Source organism: Hypomesus transpacificus, chromosome 14 (assembly GCF_021917145.1).
Source record: "Hypomesus transpacificus isolate Combined female chromosome 14, fHypTra1, whole genome shotgun sequence".
Lineage (NCBI taxonomy): Eukaryota > Metazoa > Chordata > Actinopteri > Osmeriformes > Osmeridae > Hypomesus > Hypomesus transpacificus.
The window spans coordinates 13,225,868-13,238,455 of NC_061073.1; the positions used below are offsets into that span (position 1 = coordinate 13,225,868).

Sequence of the window (12,588 nt, forward strand, 5' to 3'; positions counted from 1 at the left end):
TTTCTATGTGAGGGTGGGGAGGTGAGAGAGAGGGACAGAGGATGGTGGAAATGATGTTCGGCATCCATTGCAGTTAAACACCATGGCTTAGTTGTGAGGTTGCCACAAAACAAACTAAACGCAATCCGGCATTTCTATTAATTCAATACAGCCATTGCGCCTTTTATGTGAATACGTAATTACTGTAGAAAAGGTCTGGTAAAGAAGGAACCCGATACCACCATTATGTGCTTGACTCTGAATATAAAAAATGTGAACACTTTTATAACTGTCCAATGAATCGACTTTCACTGCCTATGCCCAACAATATACAGAACAAGGCAAGGACCTCATGAGTGAACCAGTTCTTACTACAAGGGTTAGTTCATGGACTTGGTAGTCCCTTGTGCTATTATTTTTACTGGCAGAGGAACACACCCAGAGCTGATACATATACACACTCAAACATATATCTACTTAATGTCAGAGTTCCAAAGTCAAACCATTCAAGACCAAAGTAAACATTTGCTCGCTCAATAGATTTGTTTGTCTGTCTTTCCCCACCTCTGTCGTTGGTACCGTAGGAGAGTCTGAAAGAAGGTAATATATTTAGTCAGCTAACCTGCAAGTGTGTCTAAGTACAGAATGTTTTTTGATATTGCATCAATAGAACATAAACAAAATTGCATACAAATTGTCAAAGACCAAGTCAATAATTCCAGTCTCACAAATCCAATCACAATTACTAATCACATGATGGTGATTCTCTCTTTCTATCGCTGTCTCCCTTTCTCAGGGACACACAGTAGACTGTAGTGTCTCACAAGCTCAGGAACAAGTAGCACACCCGAGCTTGTTGCATACCACCCAATCACGTGTCACTCCATATTATCACCTGTCACTTCTGACCCCCATGGCTCTTCCAAAGCTCCATACAATGCCAGTTGGAAGTGCAAATAAGCTTATTACACAAGTTAAGCCCAGTTAGGCGACCTTAACGTAAGTTACACAGAGGGTGTAAATATGGAACAATCCTATTATCATAATAGTACTGATGGAGCTATAAAGGTGGCCTTCTACATTGTTGAATAAGTGTGATTAAACCTTTCTAGGGGATATACAGTAACTGTCTAAAAATAATATGAAAGCTAATCAAAGCGGATAAGAGTACTTATATCTAATTTCAATGTATCAAATGAGAGCTTGACAACTTCATTAACTAAAATATATGTAAGTATGTTTGTATTTATAGTTTCTAATTATACTTTAGGTATGATCTTTTTTACTTGGGAAATCACTCTAAAATAAATGAATTTCTACATATATATATATATATATCATGTTGTAATACATTCAAATAAATACAAGTATATTTGAAAGTCCTGGTTTTTAAATACGGAGGTGACAGTGTAAGTGTAAGGGCAGAGTGGAAGCCTTTGACAGGAACATCAACAGCTGCCTTCACACATATTTCAGAGCAACTGTATTATGCCTGAAGCCAAAGCCATACAAGTGAGCTTTTTAATATGCCATTATGCCTCAAGAGTGGCCGAAAAAATCACCAACTGTTCCTACTTACTGTTCCTCAGTGTTGGTTCAGTACTAAGAGTTTTTGTATTTGTCGCCTTCAGACTCCTATCCGCATCCACTCCTATGCATCATTCAGTACAAGTTGAGAAGAAGTGACATGGAAGCCACAGAGGGTCCATGTCTCGCTCAATCAAGAGAAGAGCACAGCTAACTGAAGTAGAAATGTGGCATTTCATGAGTTCATCTGGCCATCAGAATATAAATACATCTAATGTAATGAAACTACATTCCCAATCAGTGCCTTCAATTATATCTGACTTAACCAAATTAAACTTTAGATGTATAACCACTTTTTTTTTACAAGCAATACCACAGGGATTCGCAGAAGGCCACAGATCCGTACTGTCAACCACCAAACTAAATCCTCAGAGAAGAGAAAACATCCCTGAAACTCTCAGAGAGAGTAGAATTGGAGGGATCCCCTCCCCCGAAGACAGTTAGTGATGTAGAAAGGTGCTGATCAAAGGCTGGCAAACATTCTCCAATAAGATAAAGGATCCAAAATTAATAGATTAAGAATCTGTGAAATCACCAACTCACAGAGCACTGCATTAGCTGAGTAATTGCAAAATTCTGACACATTTGCCATGTAACTGTACAGGTAAATTTTCCATGAATATTTAACCTGTCAAAATCTACAGTCAAAATTATGCTGTTGTATCTAAAAACGGATTAGGAATCCTAAATCTGTTTACAATTTGTCACTTTATCCTAAAGTAAAAAAACACGTACCTCCTGCATCTTCATCAAAGCAACACATGTACAACTAAGATCATCTCTTGAAATGTCAAAACAGGTGGCTCCAGGAGTACTCTTGAGGTGCTAAAACCTGCTTATCCCAGATTAGGACTGACAGGTTGTATCATTGGTCCCTGCTGGACCTGTCCTTTGAGTGTGCTTTGTCCCCCATAAAAATATGACTACTTTATATTTAGTTGTATTTAGTTATAAACATTTCATGTTTGTTTTTACATAAAACAACTATATTATTTACAGCAAAACTGCTTTTCTAAAAGACAAACAACATATCTTGCAATTATTCATGCAGCAACATGAAAGTGTAATTATGTGCAGATGGTCTCCCAATTGCATTTCAACTACGAAATTTCGAGGAAGCCGTTATTGCACGTATTGGAAAATAAACAGTAACATTTCTGAAAAGAAAGAAATAGATTACTCTCCATTGTGCAGTGGACTGTTTAAAGCACCAAAATGAAATGATCTACACAGTCCAGATAAAGAAGTGAAAACAGAATCCTTTCGTTTACAGAGCAATGAGCCCAGGTTCTCAGTCCAGGGGTCTCTCATTTCCACTTGAAATCATAAGAACCGCAAACTTTACATTAAAAGATTAAAGGATCTGACTAAAGATAGTATAGAGTGGCGCCCAAGTTGGTTGATGGTGTTACCAATGTAGGGATGAAGCTAAGGGGACTTAGAAGAGAGGTGGAGAGAGAGAGGGGTTATAGTGGTGAGACACGCCGAGGCAGCGCAGAGAGAGAGGGGAGCCCTTGAGGCCGAGGTTCGAGCAGTTGTTGTCAAATTGCATGCACGTCATTGCCCCACTCGCATGGCTCCCTGTCAGAATTCAGACTAATCCTCTGAGGTATCCCCCAGTCAGGCTAGGACGTGGCACTGCCTGCCTGCCGCCCTCTGCCCCTGCTGTGTGTATGTGTCTGTGAGCTTGTGTGTGTCAAAGCTTTGAAGTATTACCATTACTCAGATAATTACTTATCTGATAGCATTCACGCACACACACATAGTTCATGGAATACGAAAAAGATGACCACACAAACATACACATTCAGACAGTCTTAAGTGTTTACATACACAGACACACACTCTTGTTGTTGAAAGGTCTGACCCTGAGGTGACAGACCAATCCCAGGAACATAAGTTAACCATTGTCCATTGAGGGCAAATGTGTGTCCAAACACACACAGTCATACATACACAAACGCACACACAGACATGCTCTAACACACACATTAATACAGACTCACGCAGCAGTACATTGTAAATGGCACAAAGGACCTCAGCTCAACCCTCTAAAACCCTGGACACTAATCTGACTAAGTATACTGTACAGCCATTTACTCACATGGGCCTAAAAACCTCAAATCACCGCAAAGATCAGAGATGACTTGTAAGCTTGTTATATGAAATATGTCCCACGTCACTCATGGAAAATACAGCTTTGTGTGTTGAGCAACACCTGTGTTTAAACTGTGGTTATAAATAGGCTTTGCCTTTGTTGTGGAGACTGTTGTACAGCTGTTCTGATTTCTATCACATTACAGATAATCATATCAACAGTCTTCTATCTGGCTTCTCAAGAAACTCAATGTCCAGAAGGAGATTATTTTCATCTTTGGGGGATAAAGCAGTTTTTATAATTTTTTTCTGGTACTTTGGAGTCAATAAAGAATGTAACTCTTGCTCCCTAAACCCAGATGAACTGAAGCAGGTCACCCTCTGTCCTCTTGTCCTTTTTTCATCTTCATTTGACCAATACGTCACATCCTCCTTCTCCTTCCTCATAGGTTTGCTGAATGTGCACACATGCACATACCAATCGACCAACACTCATATCACTCATGTTGGGCTGTAAATCTGTATTAAGTAGTCGTGCCATTTGCGATTGATTGATTAACACCGTTGGCTGGTTTCAAAGACCCTGCTCATATATTATTAGCCAACTACAAGATCAGCCACTTGTGATGTCATGGACGGTCATATACTTGACATATAGTACCACATTTCATTCACAATCAACCATAGATCATTAGAGCACTATGTTGATTATAAGAATACAATTTTTCCATGCCCTCTGCAGGAACTGTATTGAAAAGAATCATATTTTTCAACCAAAAAATCCTAATGTATCTTACTATGCTGCTTGGCTGGCTGTAGGTTGTGTGTGCATGTGTCTGTGTGTGTGCGCACAACTAAGGCACCACAAGGATTCAACCCTTAAGCTTTTACAAACACACACCGGAACTGTTTGCCTTCCCAGTCCATGACATAAATCTGCCCAGTGTTTGTTTTACAGTCACTGTCAAAGGAGATCTGCTGCTCTATTTTCTTTCCAATTCTGTTCCATTCATCAAATTGAACTGTTCCTCTTCCCTAAAGCTGTGCACTGTAATTGTTCAACAGTTAGGGTTAGATTTAGGGTTACAAGAGCCTTTCTCTCTAGGATGTTGAAGTTGACGGGGTTCATGAAAACTTGGGGGGTTAAGACAGAGTGAGTTCATCTTAAAAAAGACAAGTTCTAAACAGTTAATTACGTGGCACAAGTTGACTTCTCTCTCTCTCTGTCACTCTCTCTATTTCTCTCTCCCACCTTCGCGTGTCAGTGTGTTGCTCAGCCTTTGAGACCATACTGGACACATCAGATGATCTTAAGAAGAACTATTGGAACAGTGGCCGGATTACTCACAGATTACAGAGTTAAGTTCAACATGTTAGGGCTAAATTTAGCAGGTGTAAACACTATTGTGAAAGAGGCAAGTACCATGTCCCCTTTACCATGTCAACCTTCCTGTTGCTAATCTATCCTCATCCTGTTTAAACATTGATTAGATAGCCTTATCTGAGAAACACTTGTCTTGTATAGGGTCATATAAAACAAAAAAGAACACACAGGAAGAGCCACACACACAGGCATCTTCAGGAATGGACACAGGCACTCAGGGATACATACTGCATCACATACACACAAGTGAAAAGATCCTTTCCTTGGCTATTTGTTGTCATATGTTTAAGAAAGGGGATGATTAAACAGGGATTAAGTGTGTCACACTTTCTGGGTCTCCTTTTGGAGTCTGAAGTGTCAGAGGAGCTTGGGCCACACACACACACACACAGCCTACATACACAATATATCTGCACCCTCATAGTTTGTTTTCCTGTGTCTGACGGCTGTTACTGGCATGAAACAAATACATTTAATGTAACTTAATTTTTACTTAGGACTTGAGAATTGAGCATGGTTCATTAATTGGAGGGATGTAGTCTATTGTTCTTTCAGAGTACTAAAATGTAACAAATAATTGTTACACAAAGATAGATGGAAAGCTATCTGGACCTAATGTTACTCATTTTGTTGGGTTTACAATAGAGTTTATTGGATTAGGTTCGAACAGGCTTTGTTAAAAGCTGTCTGAAATCTAATCTACTAAAAGGACTTCAATTATGCACATGCTTCACATGTACTTAAACAATCAGATCCACTAAAAATGGAGAAGCAAAATCTACAAAATTCATTATAGACGTTTAGTTGTGGCTGACAGACCACTGTCTTTATTGTAATGAGAAAAGCTGCAATCCGGCTCAGGCTACCAATTTTCAGTGCCTAGAAATGAGAAATGTTGCCAACTGTTATGTCACATTCATGAATGGTTCTTCAATGGTTTCCTTCCTCTTTCGCATCCCCATACCCCCCTATCCCCATACTTCCTAGTGTGTCCTAGATCCAGAAGGTCAATCCCTAACAATATAAACATTTCCTGACCTTGAAAAGGTCAGAAGTTATAGAAGACAATGAGGAAACAATCCAAATCCATTACTGACAGATACACAGTGTCAAAGTTGCTGTTGAGAGATTTTGTAGATCTAAGGACCAGGTGTCTACCCCCTGTAGCACAGAACATAACAGCTGAGCCCGACCCTGAACTATGACCCACAACTCTTCTAAATTAAAACAGGAAGCAATTAACCTGAGTGGGGGCCATGTCTGGCCATGCTTTTAGAAGTCTGCAGAAGGAGACACCAGTTGTTTTTATATATACTCAGGGGAAAGTGGAGACATAGGACAGATATGTATAGGCACTCAAATACTGTGCACGCTAATCTATGTAATCACACGCACACATACAAACATACATAGGTAATGCACACACAAGTGAATTACTAGACAAAAGCAAGACATTTTATACACCTATTTCTAGACTTCAGAGTATCTCTTGCAGCCTGCTTTGAGAGCCAATGCAGTTTATGGAATGGATTTTATGTACAGTAGCATGTCTTTAAGGGCATGCTAATGCTAATGATTTGCTTCAATGGATGTTGACATTGATATGCTTTGGGATGGTTGTACCAGATTAGTGTTAAGATGTCAGGTACAAGATGTGGAAAAGCTAAGACATATAAGACCCAATGGCCTCTTGTTCCAAAATATCCTGAGCTGTAACACACTTGTACTTGATCCCCTGCACCCCCCTTTACTTCAGTGCCTCATAGATCTATACTGTTACTTTCTCTCCCTCTGCTCCTCCACTTTCTATCTCTTCATTTCCAGCATGACCTCATCCTAGGAGTATCTTCCTAAGCCACAGTTGTACCAGAACAGAGACAAGTGCTCATCTCCAAAAAGCTACCACCACCGCTGCTGTGGTCTGGAGGCCTTGGAGAAGGAAAATGTGACTGAAGCCACATGTCTCTCTTTTTCTCCTTTCAGAGCTCTAAACACAGGGATGAAACAGAGAAGATAATATTTAGAACAGGCCCCATTTCAAGGGTAATAGAAGAGAAATAGGAGTTGAGCTGGCGGTTTCGAAGGGGGTTTGTGTGTGTGAATGTGTGTGTGTGTGAGTCTATTTTCTAGCTGGCGATGGGCCATTCGTTGATCGAGCATAAGTTTGGAACCACGGCCTAGGGCCCAACCTACGGTTCCTCCATCTGAAACCAATGAGTTTCCTCAAAATAGAACCATATGGACCTCAGGCTTCACGGTAATGTTGACAATGAGTGTGCCCCCATTCCACATTCATGGTTGGACACAAAGATGCACACTCACACAGGTATACACACATACACTCTGTGGGCATACTGTACATACATAAACACACATGCTAAAAAACAAAAACATAATCACAGATATCTAACTCATGTTCACGCCCCTCATCATAGAATTACTGCACCACAGACTTGCATGGCAGTACAATTCAATTTGCTTTTATTTGTAAGCCCTCTTGCAGATAGACATCTCAGATTGATGTACGGCAAAGTCTAAATGCATTATGTACACAATCCTGCCAACACCATTGTGGTGCTAACAAATGTCAATTTAACACAAATTACATAGAAAAATGTCATATGCTTCCTTCCCCACAGTAGGGAAGGTTAGTATAAGAACATCAAGTTTGTGCCCAAAACTAAAATGACAAGAACAAGGCAATTTAAGTAGAAGAGTCCTTTGTTTGGTTTGGGAGAAGCCAAACAGTCAACCTCAGGGGCTTCTTTAGCATGTTTGCTTGTTAGCTCCTCGTAACTTGCTCAAAGACTGCTATCCACTGGTCTTCTGGTCACTCCTCAAACTTGTGGGAAACAACTGCCATTAGGGCTGTGCCATGCTATACCACTGTGAAACCAGCAAGAACAGGTCTTTCCAGAACAACTGAAGAGTTCCCCATGTCCTCATTTTAAACTTAACAAAGGCTGGTTTAATAGGCTATGATTCACCACAAATTCACAAATTAAAAAAAAACATTACTAAAAAATCTTACATCTAATATTGAAGGCTTGTTATATTGCAGTTGGAGCATGCTGCCAAATTTAAGGATAAGGGGACATTATCTGATTTTTGTTAGATCCTAGCTAATAGGATTTTGACTACACAAAATGAGGAACCACCTGGAGTTGATTCAACCAGAACAGGCTCTATGGAACAGCACACAAGACTGTATTTACGCAAAGCATACCTTCAATATGGTATTTCTATGTAGATATTTTTAGCAACATTTAAACTTTTTGTTTCACCCGCTGACCTATTTTTATCACTCAAATGACTGGGACTGAGTGTGAAGAAACGGTGAATCAGAAACTGGTCCTGATTTGGTCACCCTGTGTGGTAAGTGGTGTATCAGACCTAATTAGGAGTTTAGTCACAGTACAAAGGCAACTGCCCCTGCTCTGTAAGTACCATGCCAACTGAAGTGTATTGACGAGATGTAATAAGGACATCATCTTACCATCTCATTAAACCACCTCCCATTTTCGAAGCCCCACTCCCTTTAATGAGACAAAGACAGAGAGAAACCGTGAATTGTCCCTGTCATGACAGTACTCATGCACAGTAATCATGTTACAAGTTGTTATCTTTTGTCCTTTTACCGCCATGTAATTGGATTTAAAAGCCAATGGGATCTTAAAAGACACAATAATAGGATTTTGAGGTTCCTGCTAGATCTGATAAAGTTAGGAATTTAGTGGGAAATTGATTACATTTAACTTTGATACTGTTAAGTGGTCATGTTTCAAGTCCTGTACTTCAAACACGAAGGTCAACTATCAAGAGGATGAGTTGTTGGGTTCAGGACTGTTCAGGTGGCTTTGCGTGCTGTCAAAGAGTATAGTCAATATAAGGTCTTTGATGCTGTGCCTAATTATACAAATATTTTCACCATTTATTTGACCTATTGTGAGCACACAATGGTAATTCCACACCTAAGATAAACGCCTTTTGAAATGGATCTGAATGTCCTAAAATAAATTACTCAGATTATCCAGTCATCCAACTGGAAAGCAAGGAGCCAATAATACAGTCCAATGAGAATCAGATACTCATTGACCAACCAATGAATCGACTCCGAGCATACAGACAAGTCTGTTATACTGTAGATCACTTGAAACAAGAGGCTTAACCATATGGGCATGCAAACTCTATTTCTCTTAACTTCTCCCATCTGAAGCCCTACACTTATACCCCCCTGTTAAAACCATTTAGATCTATGACTTCAACTGCACCAGCTTAATTTGGGCTAATGTTACCAACAGCACCATTGGACTCCCGATATGATCTTTATTGCTAACAGAGAGAAAGTCCATTAAAAGACATACTGTAGCCCCATGCTGAAAGGTTCTTGGAGTCTTGCCTGCTTGAGGCTGTAAAAGAGGCCTTTATTCGCCACACTGAAAGCTCCTATTGAGGGTCTTCAGAGCTGCACACTATACAGGATGGAGGTCGGCATCCATCTTATCAAAAGCACTCTGTGTGCACCGCTGAAGGCAAGGCTTGACACACACCGAGTCAGGTAAAGTTTGTAAACCTAGATCACAGCAGCATGAAGGAAGGAAGGTGTGAGCCTAGCTCAAACCCATGAACATGGCACATGCAAGTTCCCAAGTACACAGACACTGAAAATAATTATTTGCTGTATATGTTTTTAGTAAGAGAAATGGCAGAGTTAAACTTTCAAGCATAAGGGCATGACACTTACAGAAATATAGAGACTTCAACTCCAACACCCTCTTCTCACTTGTGGGTGAATTTTGAATTCATGAAAGTCACCTGAAAAACACCAAACAACAGAAATAAATGTTTCAATTGTTGCTATAAGAAGAAAGTGACATCAGTTGTTTGTCATGTTTATCCTGTGATTATATGTTATGAAAAGAGTTAATAAAAAAAGTTTAAAAGTATAAATACTAAATAGTTTTCATTTAGTCACATAGACAATCCCCCCCCCCCCCCCCCCATTTTTTGAGATATGTAAAACAACGAGGTTTGTGTAATGAGTGTGTAAAAAAAACGCTACATTTCTCACGCATTTCACAGTAGTAAAGACAACACACTGCATGTGGCAAAAACATGCCCGGCACGAATGACAAGAGCGTGATTTTTGAACGAGGCCTTGAACCTTGAAAGTTTGTTAAGCGTGGTCTTAATACCCATCATTGGAGTCACAAACAGGGACCCAAAGGAACCTGGAGGAAGAAGTTATCTGAATACAGCTCTTTCACATCATCAGGATAAACAACATTGAAGCGACTGACCACTTTTCTGAAACAGTTTTCTTGTCTTGGCTCTGAAAGTAAACCCATGTCACAAGGCCATCTTTTATTGATCCCCACGCATCCTTTCAGTCCATTTCCGTGCAGCACCACTTTACGTAATAGATAAACACACCAAAGGAAAGGGAGAGGCCAAGCCGCCAGATAGTTTTGATAATATGGTGGGGGGAGTAAATTAGTTGCACATCCCTGAATGATAAACGTCATATGGATAAATAGGGTTGGAGAGACAAGGTCCACAAAAATATACAATAAACTAACTGTAGGATACACTGCTACACACACGCACAAGAAAATACACTGCCACTCACAAACATTGTTTCCTAAGTACCTTTACATCATTTCTAAATGCATATACTAGGCCTTTGATTCTACAAGTTGATGCTAATTGAGAAGAATAAAGAAAGCAGCACTGACCGAGTAACTATGATCTTTTATTCAGGCCTTAATAACAACATGATTCTCTCAGAACCAACTTGTTTTTTCTCTGGGCACAGTTAGGGCCAATTTCGTTAAAAACAACTCAAAGGTCTGCATTCCTAAAAGTTGCATATTTTTTAAACGAGTATGCATCAAGAATAATTCTAAGAGTACCTTTCACTGATTGTGTGTAAAAGAGATTGAGTTGGAATGAGCAGTTATGGTTCAAATGTCCATGCAAATGAACCCCTCACCTAGATTCACATTTTGTACCGTTCCCTTTTTTGTAACTATCATTACAATCTGTCTGTCTCCCTCTCAAAAACTAATCAGAAAGGTATCAGATATCCAAAAATGCAAAAAGGAAGGAATGTCATTCAGTAAAACTACAAATACCAGAGATTCACCACCACCTTTTCACCCTCCTCACAGTTGAAATCCCTTTTTTGCGACTTGCACTCCCCTCTCACTAGCTCGTCTGAACACGTTCCAGATATCTGCTTAACCAGTTATTCCTTTTCTTTCTCCGCTCCTCTCGTCTCCTCCACTCCTTCCACTCTCCACGCCCTCTCCCGCTCACCCATCTGCAGCTGGCTGCTCCAAAACACCTGGAGTACGCTGGGTAATCAGAGAGACAGCTGGCCGCACAGGACTGAAGAGGCTGGAGAACATGCTACAGACACTCACATCTCACTCAAAAAGACAGATGCATTTCACACTGCGCACACACATCACAGACACAGACACAAACACACACACACAGCCCTGGCGTGGGTATTAACTGAACTGAAGACAAGTCTGCGCTGATGTGTTGATATTAATTTGTTGGATGCATGGATGAAAACCATGCTGCCTTGTACAGGCAGGTTGACAAGTTTTATCAACACAATGTTGAGCATCGTAAATATGTTAGTAAATGTTTCCTTTCTGTGTCACTGTGTGTATGCTTGTATGTGTGTACATGCTACCTGCGTGGTCATGTTCACCTAAAACGTGGGTGTGGTACACTCAAATCAGTGAACAAACACATCTGTGTAACCATGCCTCGGTGGCTCACGGTTATGTGGGTGCATCAGGGGCCGAGGGGGGAGGGGGCTGGTGGCTGTGCTATGATAACCTAATTAATTGAGGTCTATAAATTCTTAAAAAGAAAATATACAGAGACACGACTTGGAGCTGTGGGATAACAAAGACGGCCCTTTTCCTCTGGAGTGCATCCACCGGATCATTGAGTTACGACCCACTGGACCCCATCCAGTCCCTGTCAAGCCCAGCTGGCGGGAAGGTTCTGCTGACAGTTAGGACACACACAAACACACATAGACACACACACTCATACATTCTAGAGTGTGCACGCATGCACATGCTTACACACGCACAGGAGAGAAACAGCTAACACACATGCGGTCTTCAATGCGCACAGTCGCACACCTTCTCATGTGCACTCTCTCGCTCTCCCCCTCTTTCTCCTTCACTGTTTTTTTCTAAGAGACACACACACACTTTGCCACATCCTCATCCATGTTCTGGCCAGTTAACATATACGGTCAAAATAAGGCTGTCCCTGGCTTTCATGACAAGGAGAGAAGCAGTTGTAACATGGCACATGGACTACTGTGCAAGTAAGCATGAGGTGCACCTGTATGTGGAAAACTGGCAATGGTAAAAATGACACAGTAGCTATTCCTTTGAACTATCAGAACTATACAGTAAAATGATATCCAAAAGAAAAAAGGAGCATGGTGTTCCGCATGCACCAGCACATACAAGACACATTTATAGACACATGTCCTGTGTTGTGTT

General features: G+C 40.5%; 1 protein-coding gene across 11 annotated transcripts in view; it reads right to left on the reverse strand.

Moving 5' to 3' along the window:
- Positions 1-12,588, reverse strand: part of sox6 (SRY-box transcription factor 6) — a 68,029-nt gene that overhangs the window by 46,531 nt on the left and 8,910 nt on the right. For 9 of the 11 annotated variants that reach the window (XM_047033310.1, XM_047033312.1, XM_047033318.1 and 6 more), the window contains one exon: positions 9,792-9,862. The gene's annotated coding sequence lies outside the window, so the exon portion shown is untranslated. Of the gene's footprint in view, positions 1-8,543; positions 8,584-9,791; positions 9,863-12,588 lie in introns of all 11 variants that reach the window. The other 2 variants (XM_047033316.1, XM_047033315.1) reach the window with 1 other exon arrangement.